Source organism: Hibiscus syriacus, unplaced genomic scaffold, assembly GCF_006381635.1.
Source record: "Hibiscus syriacus cultivar Baekdansim isolate YM2019G1 unplaced genomic scaffold, ASM638163v2 tig00110206_pilon, whole genome shotgun sequence".
NCBI classification, from domain to species: Eukaryota; Viridiplantae; Streptophyta; class Magnoliopsida; order Malvales; family Malvaceae; genus Hibiscus; species Hibiscus syriacus.
In genome coordinates this window covers 590,559-606,346 of record NW_024062627.1, presented here as the reverse complement: position 1 = coordinate 606,346, position 15,788 = coordinate 590,559, and positions in this window count along the sequence as shown.

Genomic DNA, 15,788 nt, shown 5'->3' with positions numbered 1-15,788 from the left:
ATCCGCTTAGGGGTGTAAACGAGCCGAGTCGAGTTCGAGTATTGTTGAGCTCGACTCGACTCAAAAACTGGCGAGCTTAAAATTTTTAAGCTCGACTCGAACTCGAAATCCTGAACCGAAGCTCGTGAGCAGCTCGAAAAGGATCGAAATGAAAAAAAACCTTAAACTTAACTAGATTGAAGTCTCAAACTCAAACATGAACCTTAAATACATGAAAATTGTATTTTTTTTAAAAAATTAACACATAAATGTTAATATTATTAATAATTTATTTAAAAAAATAAAATCTTAATATATCATATTTTTGAGCTGCTCACGAGCTTTTCGAGTCGAGTATCAAGTAGCTCATTTCGGCTCGTTAAGAATTCGAGTCGAGCTCGAGCTCGAGTCAAATTCATTCGATCTGAGTATTTATCGAGCCTTGACCGAGTCGATCTCGAGTAGCTCACGATCTGTCTCCTCTCATTTACAACCCCATATCCGCTAATAAAACGGCGAATTTACTTAACTAACACCTTTTGTCTGTAATATTCCCTTTTTAACACCCGTTGACCAATATTTCCCGAAGTAGCACCCATTCGGCTGACGTGGCTCAAAGGCGCATCCCCTGGGACGCGCTTTCGCGGGATTCTGATGACTCAGATGCCACGTGTGGAAGACGCATCCTCGGGGACGCGCCTTCCATTAAATGTCATAAATGCCCCAATCCGTTTCCCCCCAACTACCCCTACTCCTCTCCTATAGCTTTATTAAAAACAAAAAAAGAAGGGAAATATAAACATTACCCACGGGTTTGACGTTCGGAAACATCACCCACCTTCCCCGTTCTTTTCCACTAAACAATTTAATGAGGTTAGGGTTCTATATTATATTTAAAGGTCAAGTATCCAGAGAAAGATAGGGGACCCACAGAAAGCCCATGTATTCACATGGTTTTCTTGAACCAAATGCCGCCTATATGCCTCCTCCCATTCCCCTCTCTCCTATGATTAGTACCACTACCCTCACATTATCGCCACGTGGCTATTTCAATTTAACCCACCCCTAGACCCATTAAAAATCTATTCGAAATCTCTCTTTAATTTTTTATTCTTTGGAGCTTATGACCCTTCTAGTATTTTATGAGTTAATTGTTCAAACTATAACATTATTCTAAATTAATTAACCTTAAACACTTGAACACTTTAATTTATCCCTAAATTATGACTCATATTAATTGATCCTCAAACTTTTGAATATTCAAATCTACCCCTAGATACCCCCTTCTAAATTGATCTACAACTTTCGAACATTCCAATAATTCCCCCTAAAACATTAAAAGTTTAAAGGCGAAATTAGAACATATAAAATTTTGGGCCATATAGAACGACCATTACATTTTTATCAAAATATTATAAATAATCATTAAACTTTTACACTTATTATAACATCACATTGACTATTTTAAAATAGATTGATAAGTCCAATAATCATCTTATTATTTTTAGAAAATATATGACATTAATTTATTAATAAAAGAAGAGGTAAGTTTGACAGAGAACATTAAATAATCAAATTAAAGTCCTAAATAAAAATATTGGCTCAATACTTAAACTGGATCGAAGATAGGAAATCAAGCTCCAATGAAACGGTAAAAAAGATAATCCAGAGAATGAAAAAATAGAGCATACAGATAGAGCAGGGTTGTAATTCTGTTCGGACGAAGAAGTAAGTGAAGGATTGAGGTGTTGCAGCAAAATTGCTGTCGATTGATCTCCTTATCCTTGTTTCTATCTAAAACAAAAGGGGAAGAGAAAGAGGAAGATCAGAGAGAGACGGGCTTCTGTTCGGCGTTCGAGGTAAGAAAGCGAAATCGTGATGAGATTACAGTTTTGCGTAAGATATTTATAAGAGGAAACAAAGGAAAATAATAAACAAATAAATATGTATTTATTTGTCTTTAGCCTTATCTTGCTAATCTTCGTCTCGATTTAAGCGCGTGCACATCTTACTTCTTCTGTCAATTTTGATGTAAAAAATAAAAATATATAAAATAATTAAAGAATATTATATTAGATTTTGTGACGGTGAAAGAAACGTTGAAAGTAAAAATGTATATTTAAAATTGTTTAATAAATCAATATAAAGGAAATTACAAGTTTTGGTGAAATATAATTAAAAAATGTTACCCTTTTACACAGTTAATGCTTACATATCATTGTTAATATATTTCATGTAAATTAATTAAAATAAGTATAATTATGCATACATTATTTAAAAACAAACATAACAAGATTTAATATAATTCATTTAAAATTTTAAAAAAAATATTTATTTATTGTTTAATACTTATCACCATTTTATGAATGTTGTCGATTTATATCTTGTTGTTGTTTAAGAGTTTTTTTATGTTCGTATTTCATTCAATATGAGTTATTATTGTGTTTGGATTGTCTTGTTTAAATATAATTTTTCTCGATTTATCGATTTTAAAGTGTGTTTTGAACGTCAATCTAATAAATAATTAATTTTTAATAATTTGTGATAATTATAAAATAATATTTATTTAAATTTTTCTTAACTATTGATAACATACATTATAAATATAATTATTTAAACTCAAAAGTTCTAAAAAAATATTTACTTAATGTTGTAATCTCTTAATAAATTTAATAAATAATTGATTATGAAATGTACAAAGAATAAAAATATATTTTAATTATATGATTTTGTTCGGAGATTTTGATATCTCCGCTAATAAAACGAAAGTCTACTATGTAAATGTAATACTTATAGATTGAAAGCTGAGTATTAAAACGGATGAATGTAAAGAGGAATAAATACACGCGCTGCTACACGAGTGGAATAGTGTAGTTCAAAACTAGATAAGCTTGGCGATTAAGAGATGCGTGCCGGCATGGGAAAAAGTAGGAAAATAAGGTGTTCCCCATACCATGATGTCGTATGATTTAAAGTAAATATCAACCGTTCGATGAGATATCCAAAGCAAAAGGTGTTGATGGGGGCACATCAATACAGTAATAGAGAAAGGAATGCGACGAGTTCGGTTGGGGAAAAAATGACCTATGATTAATTTTATAATTAATGGAGTTGATTTAAGTAAATGATCTTAATAATAGCAAAGAATGTGATTCATAAGAATATGAATTTAAATAATTAGGGAAACTTTTAAAACGAATATAATTTATAATTACTATAATATCTCACATATTTAATTGATTTAATAAAATTATTTTAATATCAATTGATCATTTTACTAAATCTATTAAATTAAACTCAAGTTTTTATTTTACTTGTATGAGTCTTGAAAATATTTTTTATTAATCTCTTCGTTGTATATATATATATATATAATATATATATATATTATTTTCGTCATATATATGATTTTTATTGTGGAATCATGAATTATTTTATTTTATATTCGGTTCTATTCTTTTGTTTAGATGGTTAAGAAAATCAACAGAAAATAAAATTTTGAATCTTTAATATTTTAGGGTATTTGAAAATTTGATATATATATATATATATATATATATATATATATTATTTTCGTATATATTTTTATTGTGGAATCATGATTATTTTATTTTATATTCGGTTCATATTCTTTTGTTTAGATGGTTAAGAAAATCAACAGAAAATAAAAATTTTGAATCTTTAATATTTTTAGGGTATTTGAAAATTTGATAGTAAAGATATTAACTTGATTGGGCTTTGATAATGGTTTGTATGTGGCGTAAAGTAAACATCTTTACTATTATTATTATTTTGATAATGTTACAGTGAATACTAGATAAAATCTCTTTAAATATTTTTTAATCATTTAATAATTGACATTTATATTCTTATATTTACAATACTTGAATCCAGATTTTCAAACGATAATAATAAATTTAATTACTAAAATAATTTAGTTCGTACATATTTTATTATTTGTTATGTTAAAACTCTTTCCATTACTCTTTCAGGAGATGGATCTATTTAAAACTCCCATCTCCCACCCTGCAACGTAATCCTCATATATATACCTAGAAGGATGTGTCTTTCACTTAGGTGGTATTTGTTTTTATAAAGGTAAAAAGTGTATAATCTGCGGACCACATCTACATGCATCTGCAGTAGAAGAGATGGACTAAAAGTCTGCAGTCTGCAAGAATAATACTGTTGTTTTTTAACGTCTGCAGAGTGTTAAAATAAACTGAAATATAAATAAACTGATTTTTTAAACTTAAAAGAGTTTTGCAATACTGAGATTTAAATAATTTTAGTTTACAATATTAAAATTTAAATAATTTATACAACTACAATAATATTTTTTTAGAAAAACAAACACCACCTTATTAATTTTATTATATGTTTCACATAATCACACGTATTATTAATTTATAAGTTTTATAGAATAAAATTTATAAATAATCATTAAATTATATGATTTTTTAAATATGTAATTATTTAATACTTTTAAATTTTTTAAATATTATTCATAATTATTTTTAGAATTATATGATATTTTTAGAAAATATTTTTTTAAATTTATAAAGTTATTTTATGATTATTTTTTATTTAATTGTGATTATATTTTAAATTTTAAAAACATAATTTATAATTTTTTATATTTTAAAATCTTAATTATCAAACAATTAAATCATTTTTTTATTAAGCAATGTGGTTTAAATACTTACATTTGTAAAAAAATTTAAATATAATTTGAAAATAACAAATCTAAAAATATATTATATTTAAACTTAAATCAAAATAATTAAAATAAATATAAAATTTTAATAATATATAAAATAATTTATATGATATAAAATTAAATATCTATAATATAATATTAAAAAAATTAATATTTAATTATTTTAAAATTAATATTAAAATTAATATATATAATATATATATTAAAAAATAATATAACTTTTTAAAAAATATATTAAAATTAAAATCAAATATAATATAAAATTAAATATAAAACCTTTTGAAGATGTTAGAAGACGTCTGCAGACATAAGGTCAACATTGCATCGCGCAGACCACGTGCAAACGTTAAAAAAGTTTATGTCTTCTAAAAAAATAAACGGTCTACAAAATCCAATGTCTGTGCGGTGCAAACATAAAAGCTTTGCAGACCTTACAGAAGTAAAACAAACACCACCTTATGTTGTCGCTTTGTGTGCTTCGGCTTACTTCTACACAACTAGTTTTAAATATTGACTACTTGCTCGCCAATTGTTATTGGGTTTGGTTACGGAGGCTCGGGCTTTGAAGCCCAATTGAACTTGAAATTAGTTCTATCACGTAATAAAACTAACCATTACATTTCTATGCGGATATAATCTAATTACACATTATAAAATTTTTAGTTTAGAAAATTTAGAATAGTTGAATGATTGAAAATAGATGATTGAGATTAATAGTAGAAGATCAGAATATATTTACAGAAAAAACAAAAAATTAATCTAATTTTATATTTTCACTCATCCACGACCTTCAATCTTTATAAACTGAAAAGATATTTTACACTTGTAAATAGATCATATCCCTTTGAATAAGGGTAACTATGCGAATAGTCTATTTTGTTTAGGGTATGATCGACTTTGGTCACCAATTTAAAAATTAAGGGTAAATGATCTTTGACATTACCCCATTTTCTTTAATTTCCTTTGTTTATGTCCCTAACATGGTTGAGGGACTAAATCAGACTGGAACTAACAGTTGAGGACTAAATCAAACGGATCGATAATGTTAGGGATTAAAATCGAATGGATCGATAATATTAAGAACATTTCCCCCTAATTTTTAAATTAGTGACTAAAATGGGTCATACCGAAAACATAGGAGACTATTCACATAAACGTTACTTTTATTACTTAGTTTTAATATTTATATTTTTGTTTAGGATTGTATCTAGGTATGGGTAGTAGAGAATTGGTAGGGACAAGTATTCCTCTACAAATTTCAAATTTTTGTTAGTCCAGATTTTTTTTCTATTTATACAATTTTTGTTCCCTAAAATTTTATAAATTTTCCTAAAATTTTATAACTCTTCTCCTAATATATAATTTTATGTCTGTCCCTAAACTGATATTCGAAGTATTCATTTTTATAAAATCAAGAGTCTATAATTTTAATGGTGTAATTTGATATTAGTTTTTTGTTGTAATTAAATATTTAATTTTTTAATTACATAATCTGATAATCAAATATGATTAGTTCATCCTTATAATTTTAACATCTAAACATAAGAATATGTCTACAACGCACGTCGTATACCGTAACGTATCACTAAACGTATCAAAATGTACCATAATAATTGTCTTTATTATGTAAATATTAAAAAGTATACGAATTTATTAAAATTAATCATTTATTAAATTTAATATTTTTTATTAAAATAATAATTAATTTAAGTAATTTATTTTGTTTAGAATTATGAATGTTAAGTTATATAAGTTAGAACCAACCATCAGCATTACTCACCATTGAAGATCACATTAACTCGTCGAAAAACCAACTACTACAACATCCATTACTTTTGTTTGTCATCATCCAGTTTGTCGTCGCCCAACAGTTGGTCGTTCGAAGGAAAACTCTATCTTTTGAGTTGATCATTGTCTATATATATGTTTTTCCTTTTTTTAACGAGTAATGACATTCAAAGAATCATCCCCAACTGTTGTCCATCCCAACCAGACCAACCATGACTGTCGGAGTGTCGGTTCTCGTTCGTCCGCAACTGCCCTCACGTGTAAGTCCATCACACTTAACTCACTGGTCATCTTTTTCATTAATGGTAAAATTACTTGTGGCGCGTTTTAGTGCGTCGCTTTAGTGGTACGTTGCAGTATGTGATGTGTTGTACAATTTTCCCTAGATAATATGTATTACTATTCAATAACGACGAAACCCAAATTATTTTTTAGGATGAGCACATTTATATTAACAGCATAATCTTTTTTGTGGGATGACCATAAATAGAATTTCAAAGTAATTATAAATAGAAAATAGATAATTATTAAGAAAAAAATTCAGATTCTAGAGTGAATACATACTTTATCTTCACAAAGACATGATCATGTCTCTGTATTAAAAAGTTGGATATTAAAATTGAAAAAAAAGTTAAATATCTAATTGTACAAAGAATAAAAATTAGATATCTAATTATACTAAAAATTAAGTGCTTCATTACACCATTAAAAGTTTAAGTACCTAACTTCATCATTAAATTTGTTTAAATATCTAACAAAAAAAAAATCAATACCACGTCTTATATAAATATCAAAAGTTAAGTTTACTCTTAACAATATAATAAATGGCATGAAATTACTGAATCGACCGAAACCTTCTGATTCAATCAAAAAGTGCAATTCGAACAAAATTAGATCATTACAAATATGATAAAGTATTGGTTTCAGATTATAATATTCATCCAAAAATTTATTTTTTATCAAACGAAACATTATCAATATTCATTAGTCATCTAATGATAAATAAGTTAGTAGATCTATTAATATTGGATACAATATAATAAAAGAATGATATCATCCGGAATTTAATATGATACAAAATCATAAAATTTTATATGCGTAATAAGTTAATTATGTACCCATATTTTCATGGACCAAGTTGATGAAATATGGTTGGGAACATTAGGGGCCAAATCATAATATTTATGATTTATTAAGCACTTACCTAATTGAACTAACAGAGGTAATGAGCTTTCTACATATATATTGGTGTACCTAGTCAATTAAATGACAGTAATTGTATTGAGAATTGGTAAAAAAGATATATATATATATATATATATGAACATGCATATTCATATTCATATTCACTTAAAAATTCATTTTTTATTGTATAAAAAATCATTTTTTATATTTTTTTAAAAATGCTTCTTTTTTACCTATTTAAAAATTCGCTTCAAAACCATATTAATTATTATTGTTATATAAAATAACAAAAACTTCATTCATCAGATAAACTAAAGAAAAGAAAGCAAAAATCCACGTAAGCTGGTTTTATACTAGTCCAATTAAGGGAACATAAGACGTTAAGGTACATACGCATGATATAAGATACCTTGATGTCTCATTTAATATGTTTTATACGAATTCACTGGCGATGCATTTGCTTTATGTCTGTTCATATGCTGCATCGTTTCTAGCTGTTTAAACGGTGAAGGGAATCACGAAAAAGTTGTTGATTAAATAATTGAGTGCTACCCTTTTGATTTAAGATTTGATCGATCAACATAGAGGAAGTGGATAAATATGTTATTGGTTTATTATATATATATATATTAATATGAGTGAATATAAGGTAGTATATATTTAAAAAGTTTTAATTATTTTATATTAAACGTTCATATTATTATACATGTAGTGTTTGAACTCGAGACCTAAAAAAATGATAACAATTCTTTAATCATTGAAATACATGGATTTTTTTTAAATTTATTTAAAAACAATTATAATTAGAGTAGAAAAAATAGGTAAAATGATTTTTTGATCCCTTTATTTTTCTTTTCAGCTTAATCATTTTCATCTTTAAATTTTTTATTTTTTTTAATTTAAAAGACTATATTATACACAAAATATATTCAAATGACGCTTTATTTTTTTTAGAAAAAAAAACGAAAGCGATGGATCACATTAAAACTAAAAAAAACTACTCCATAAATTTTAATAATAAATATGAAGTAATAAATTTAAACAAAAGAATAATTCTACGACACTTGTCGAGCGTAGGTGAGTACGATTAGCGATGATTATTATAAAATTAATTTATAAAACGTTAAATTATAAAGTATTAAACGAATAATTATACATTAGTTAAAAATCTAAATGTAATTTAATTAAAATAAAATATTTATAAAACATTAGTTTTTAGGGTAAGATATCATTATCATCTAACTATTTACCCCTTTTACTCTAACTACCAGTTTTTCAATTTTGTCAATTGGGTCACCTAACTATTTAAATTTTGTCAATCACCGTTAAATATTAACGGAGGATATGACATGTCAGTTAATAAAATTTGTATAATTACACATTTAGTCCTCATTACTTACATATTCTATTAATTTGGTCCTAACTTTTATTTAATTCAATAAATTCAATTATCATGAGTCACTATGTGATTGGATGTTTTTTATTAATATTTTTATTTAATTTAATAAAATTTTTCAAGAATCGGTGGGGTTTGAACTCAAGACATGAGGATAAAAAGCAAATACCCCAACCACTAGGCTACACCATTCAATGACAAATTTATCACGACATAATATATATAGTTAATGGTAATAAAAAAGGAAAAATGACCTAATAAGAATTCCAACCTGGAATAATTGAATAATACGATAATATGATATATATATATATACATAAATATTATAACTAATTAACATGTGAATGTATTTTATTTATATTTTAAACCATTTTAATGAAAAATAAAAAAATAATTTTAATATATTATAATTGAATTATAACGAAGAGCTTCGTTTACTTAGAATTTTCCTGATTGTTGAGGGCTTATCGTAGTAAACATTTAACTTATGCATTGACTTGTTTATATCCCGGTTAGAGTATGAATTTTATATTTTATTATTTATTCATTATATATTTAAAGAAAATTTTAGGGGAAACTTGATTTTATTGAATTAGTCTATTTTAATATAGAGTTGTTAAATAACATTAGAATCCGATCGATGTTATAATATTTTAAAATATAAGATATGATACATTTCAGTTCAATAAAATTAGAATAATGAAGATAATTTATTAATTTAAAATATGTAAAATGATACATTTCAATTATAACATATTAAATTCACTTTTATTTAATTTTTGTATTAAATGTGATTTAAAATATAAATAAACATATTCATTTATTAATCAATTATAATATTTGTTTATATATATTTTATATTTTTATACTATTAAATTGTTCATGTTTGAGTCCTTATAAGATCATTTTTTACCATTAACTATATTATAAATTATATAGATTATGTTTTGTATACTAAACTAATTTAGTGGTTTAGCTTAGTAGTTAGGGCGTAACCCATCAGTTGTGATTATTGATTTAAAATATTTTTCATTCATTCAATTGGTGACACGTGGTGCCATTTGATTGGATGAATTTTATTATAAAAAATATTAAAAAATCCAATCACATAGTGACACATGCCACCATCGTATTGAGGATTAAATTTACTGAATTAAATAAAGTTAGGACCAAATTAATAGAATGTATAAGTAATGAGGACTAAGTGTGTAATTATACAAATTTTATTAATTGCCACATCATCTCCTCCGTTAATATTTAATAGCATGTGACTTGATTGACAAGATTTAAATAGTTAGATGACCCGATTGACAAAATTGAAAAATCAGTGATTAAAGTAAAATTGGTAAATAGTTAAGTGGCCAATGATATAGTTTACCCTAAAAACTAATGTTTTATAAATATTATATTTTAATTAAATTACATTTAGATTTAGATTTTTAACTAATTTATAATTATATATTTAATACTTTATAATTTAATACTTTATAAATTAATTTAATGATGTTAATCATTAACGGTACTTATCCGTATTCGTCAAATATGACAACATCATCCAAAACAAAATTATGTTGGGTGAGGACTTGACTCATGCAAAGTACTTTCTTGATTGCTTTCCTTCTTTGTTGCTCATATGTTAAGATAAGAAAATGATGAAATGGCCCCCCTCTATAATTTTAACACATGAGAACCAGTATGTGATGGATGTCAACATTAGAGATGGAGAGCAGCGTGGATTATGAAAAATATGTCCAATAATAATTCAACATCATACACAAAGCTCCCCATCATCTCTCTCTGTCTTTGTATCAATAAAAACAAAGTGTCTATGTCTAATGTTCTTTACCAATTTCACTTCCTCTATATTGGACAACTTTATTATATATAGGAAATACAACCTTTCACAATTGATTACGTGAAATTTTTTGAGGCAATAAATACGTAACTGTGAAAAGTGTTATATAGAATAATCACATATTTTGAATTTATTGATTGGTTTTAATGGTAAGAAAAGAGTATTATTGATTTTAGAGATTTTAAGTTCGAGGGATTGCGTTTATACAATATATATACACGTTAACAATGATTAAAATAAATTCTGAACAAATACTACTTTATAATTATTCAGACTATTAAAAAAATTACATACGTTACATCTCATGGATATATAAAAGGTGCATGAATGCAACCCTTTCAACGAGTCTTTTCCTACTACTACAATAAATAATCACAGAGATTATTTGGTATTTTACTAAATAATTATAAAATTTAATTCTTATTCAAATTTTAGAGATAATATTACTATAATAAATATTTTTTATTAGTATAAAGTAAGTTCAAGGTAACACATGTTTAAAGATAAATTTCAATAATTTGATATTGACGTTCACACCCTTGAAATTATGGTGTTCGAAGATAAGATCTCAAGGAATAACAATAATTCATTTATCATTAAAATCGCTTGATTCGTGCCTACAATAAATAATCTTAAATTTATTCATACACAATAAAACAGATGAACAATCATTTTTAATAACCAAACACATAAATAAAGCAAACTAAAACCATTGGATATATGATGAATGGTTCTTAGGTCATTATTTTGTTTACTAAACTTTCATAATTTCTTTCCAACTTCCATGCTCACAAAACAAAACTAAAATAACTAACCCGAGAGCGACTGGGTTGGTCGACACAATCAATGGTCCAAATTCTAGCAACTTTTTAATATATTTCATATTTCATATTTATTTTATATTTTATGTTTAAAATTAATAGTTATATTTTTTAAAAATATTATCTTTAAAATTCAAAATTATTTGTTGTTAAGAAATGCGGGTATTTTTTTAAATACTAATTGCTGTAAACACTAACTAAAGATTATCTAATTAAACATTTAATAACTCTTTTTTTATAAATACGAATGCCGAAATTTTAAAAGTTGCTTTGTTTAAAAGCTTCAAAGGGAAGGTTTTGGGTCTTATTCATTTACATTGCTATGGAATAAAGTCTCATGTTCATTTACAAGCTTCATCTTTTATAATATATATAGGAAGAAGAGTACGTTAGTTTAAGTTTAGAAGTTCAAATTTTGCAATCTATAATACAACAAATTTGAGTTTGGTCACATTGTATTATCAATTTCTGTATATGTGAGGTTTAAAACTTAGTAATAATTTGAACAAATTTAGTTACCCTACTTGTATCATTCTCTCCATTTTTAAATTTAGTCGGGTCTTACGTTTCTGTCTATATACAAAGATTACTGCCATTACAGACGCGCATATGATATTAATGACTGCATATGAATACTGTACAACTATGTATTTATGTATTTATTTATACATACATTGCATTTTATCTATATTTTATTTTTCTGACTGCCGGAGGTCTTCCACGAAAGCTACTCTCAACCTGGCGTTGGGGGCAGCCTACTACCCTACCTCCCCCTTACCCCATTGCATATGGAAATTGGGTTTTGTTATTGTTGTTGTAGTTACCCTACTTGTTGTGATATAGATTGTTAGTCCGGAATGGAATAGGGTTAAGCAATCATCATAAAACTGGTAAAGTTATCATTTTTAACTATGTGGATTGGTGATGTGGTCTTTTCGATTATATAAACATTGTATCACTAATTTCTTTTTTTAAATGTATTTAAGTATAAATTTCAATAGTCAACGATCTTTTAGGTAGGTGGTTAAAAAGTTTTCGGTTGATATTTGTTATTTATTAAGTTGTGAGTTTATTATTGGTTAGGAGTAAAATCTGTCTTCCCCTCTCCTAGATAAAAATTATTCAAAAAAAACTTATAACTTTCGATAGTCACCCAACTATTTTCTTCAAAATCATATTTAAGATTATTATTTTTAGTCACTTATCATTAAAAAATTAACGACGGACGTGTTACCATAAAATAACCTCGCATAATCATTGAAGAGTAAAAAATATCACATTAAATATTTTATTTTAGCCAATCAACTATTTTAAAAAAAATTATATCTAATTATTTTTTTATTGCAAGGATATAATGAATGCCAAAATTCCACTGAAATAATTTCTATTAATTTTCTTGTGATTAAACAAAGTGATAAATATTCCTGAAGGAATAAATGTAATTATTATTGTTCAAGTGGCAAATTTGTATCCTTTTTTGTAAGACCGTGATTGGCGGTCGCCTAATATTCATTCCACCAAATTTCTTAACTATTAAAGTAAATAAATTTAACACTTTATTTAGTCCCGCAAATTCAGCGGGAGTTCTGCTCCCCCACCGTACATCCGTAGTATCTGACGTGGCTTCATCCAGTTAAAAATTAGGGTAAATTATGCCAATGGTCATTGATGTTTGGGTAAATTTTTTCTTTCACCACTAATGTTTCAAAAGTTACAAATAGGTCATTAATGTTATCGTTTGTGACAAATTGGTCACTTGCTGTTAACAGCTGTTAAGAGGCGTCACGGAAAACACACGTGGACTATTAATTGCTTACGTGGATGGTTTGACCGTCACAGTGGAGAACCTTACTTCTTCCTATGACCGGTGTTTTACCAAAAAATTAAAAAATAATTAAACAATTTGGTAAATTTCATGAATGAAACTATAGCCCTCCATTACCACAATTTTACCCAAATCTTCTTCTTCTTCTTCTTCGTCGTCAGTTCTAATGGAAACCCAATCTTTTTTCTCTAATATAAAACCATACCTCCATGCCTTGGCCCATGCCCCTCATCGCTTTGCTCACCGTGCACCCTCTGTTTCTTCCTCCTACGAATAACTCAGCCAGATAAAGGCCCGTTCCAGCTCCGACATGCGAAAACCTCTGTTGGTTCGAGTTAGTTGGCCTCGGAATCAGAGGTATGGTCGGAGCCAGTGTGTTCATCACCACCGACAGAGTTACTCGCCTCTACGCCGGCCCGGCTGTTGTTATCTCTTACGCCATTGTCGGACTCAGCGCCCTCCTCTCCGCCTTCTACTACACCGAGTTCGCCGTCCACATGCCCGTCTCCGGCGGTACCTTCAGCTACCTTCGGTGAATTCGCGGCATTCATGACCAGGGCCAACTTATCATGGTTATTTGAGGAATCAGTAGGTTACGTAATTCAAAAAGAGACTGGGGAATATGTAGAATTCACGTGAATTAGTGGACAAAAAATGGTGTCCCTTTGCTGTAAAAAGTCGCCTGGTTTTTCGAATCAGTACAAATCAATCCAACCTCACTTCACTTCTAAACTATTACTAGTAGTTGTGGTAGTGGTGGAGACCAACAAAAAAGATAAAATTTAAATGGATCTTGTGTATCCCTTCCTTTTTAACAATCAATGTATTTTTAAATTATATAATGATAGCATATTCCTGTTCATCTTCATCTTCTTCTCCATTTCACCACATTATTGTTTTAGTAAAGACTAGAGCTTGATGGAAAAGTTAGAGTCCGCAGTTGGCTTGGCTTCTTCGAAACGGTGCCTCAATGTCAATCTGTGTCAACAATTCAACACACAATCACTCATAAATACATTACACAACTAATCTTACCTACACTGCTAAGCGTAGTTGAATAAACAGAAATTTATCAATATACTAAAAATTTGTTATTTACCATATCGTAAGGTAGCAACATGGACATGGAGGCCGACATGAGGCAGTAAAGAATGGTGACGATGATGTCAGAGCCTGATACACCGATTGGAATATCCTTTACTGGATTATGAACCTCTTCGGCCTTCGCCGATACGGCGTCGTATCCGATGTAACTTAAATAAACCATGGAAGCTCCATTGAAGACACCGGAGACGCCGTTGGGGAAGAAACCAGACGGATTATGAGGATTCGTCGGGCGGGTGAAATTGTTCCAATTTCCTCTCCAAAACCCCATTAATATAACGGAAGCTATGAAGAGGATATGTAATGCGGTGAGAATCATGTTGACGATGTAGCTTTCTTTGGTGCGGTAACAAACGATGAGTGTGATGGTTAGTACGACGGCTGGAGCTACGAGGTCGATTCCGTTGAATCCGCTGGGAAAAAATGGGATAACGAATCTCCATTTCGCCGTAGGGATTGCGGCGGCTAAATAGGAGGTGAGTCCCCTGGCTACGGCGGCGTTCGACATGACGTATTCGGTTATTAAGTTGGCCCCGGTCATAAATGCAGTGAACTTACCGAAGGTAGCTGAAGGTACCGCTAGAGACGTGCATGTGGACGGCGAATTCGATGTAGCTGAAGTTGGCCCCCATCGTCTTCCTTCTGCTCTGCATCTCCATAGCCATAAACACCCAAAGATGGAAGAAAACAAAAAGGAAAAAAAATAGGTTAAAAGTAGCTGCCCCAAAGGTTAGGGCAAGAAGAAGAAAAGAAAACGAAATAGAGGAATTGAGAAGAAGTTGACACTGATATCCTGCAAAACGCTCCACCAACCTTTCACTATTATTATAACGCCCACGAATCTTGAAAAGACAAAAACAAAATGAAGGGCGGGAATGGGTGGCGAGGGTGATCGGAGTGAGGCGAGCTTTATGATAGTGTCGTTCTTATTGGTGGCGATGGGACAGGCTTGGTACATGTGGCGATCAAACCATCCACATAAGCAGTTAACAGTCCACGTGTGTTTTCTTTGACGCCTCTTAACGACGAGTGACCAATTTATCACAAACGATAACGTTAGTGGCCGATTTGTAACTTTTGAAACATTAGTGGTAAAAACAAAAACCTATCTAAAC